Below are 1,147 nucleotides of genomic sequence, written 5' to 3' on the forward strand. Positions count from 1 at the left end.
GGCACCATCACCCAAAAAAAAAAAACATTACATCGACTCGTTGCTTCTAAGTGAAGCCATCAAATACATATCAGTTAAAGATTGAGGGTCCAATCATCAGGGTCAAAAGAAAAAGGAAACAAGACCTAAGGAGGGTTGGGTAGAGCCTTTTTGGGGGCTCAGAACTCCTGGATGATGGTTTTACCACCTCGATATATTGCCCATTTACCTTGCTTGCGGGGTTCATGATTCTTCTTGAGCTCACTCTTTTTTAGCTTTAGTTGATTTGTTGTCAGCTGCTCATTGATTCAAATCTTTGTCCCTTTGAGGAGTCGAGATTGTCGTAGCAGTTGTATCTTATCCTCTTTGTTCTTGAAAGTGAGAAGGCAATGCTCAGGCGGCACTTGCCTATGTGCGTCGTTGATCCAAGAAACCATTTCAGGCTTGATTTTGATTGGTTGAAGAACGTCGTTGAGCTTGTTGGTCGCTTCTTCGAGTGCCCTCGACGGTGCACCATGGCGAGGGGAGCCCACCAATGCGGACCTTGAGGGCGTTTTCTTCTTGGAGTCTGTGTTCGTGGATCTCCATTGTAACACAAGTCTGTACTTTGGCAAAGGTGGCCGATTGGGCTTGAGTTACCTTTGCTTCGACTTCTTTTACTTTGTCAGTGGCGAGATGAACCATGGAGTCAAAGCGTGCCTCAAGCTTGCTAAGGTGAGCTGTGAGGTCACGGTTCTCTTCCATGACCCAGTCAAGGGCTCCTTGAAGCTGTCCAATTTGAGTTAGCTTGCTAGGGGCCGCAACAACAGCCGCAAAACTCGGCTGGGCCCTTGCGGTGATCTTTGGGGTGTTCATGCTTGAGAAGTGGGTCGAACTGCTATGTGAACAGGCTCTTAGTAAAAAAAAAGACCTTGAGGTAACTGTTGTAAAAGGGTTTTCTATTCTGCTGAGCTGTCGGTGTCGGGCAAGGAATACGTCGCGACGAGGGGAAGTGCTCTACGAGGTTGCAGACAGCGCTACATGGCGGGGCAGACCGACAGAAGAAAGCATGGGCCGCTCTGTCATTCTGCAGAAAAACGCAGGCACTGGTTTGGACAGGATGGCGGCGCGAGCGTCGAAGCTCGTTGGCTTGGGCAAGGCGGGGCGTTGCTGGAGCCGAACCCCCCCC

The 1,147-nt window shown here is 49.8% G+C and overlaps 1 pseudogene; it reads right to left on the reverse strand.

The window, feature by feature from the left end:
• Positions 1 to 271: 271 nt before the first annotated feature.
• Positions 272 to 834, reverse strand: LOC147449896 (uncharacterized; annotated as a pseudogene).
• Positions 835 to 1,147: the final 313 nt, after the last annotated feature.

Source organism: Adiantum capillus-veneris, chromosome 10, assembly GCF_014529385.1.
Source record: "Adiantum capillus-veneris isolate H3 chromosome 10, ASM1452938v2, whole genome shotgun sequence".
Classification (NCBI taxonomy): Eukaryota; Viridiplantae; Streptophyta; class Polypodiopsida; order Polypodiales; family Pteridaceae; genus Adiantum; species Adiantum capillus-veneris.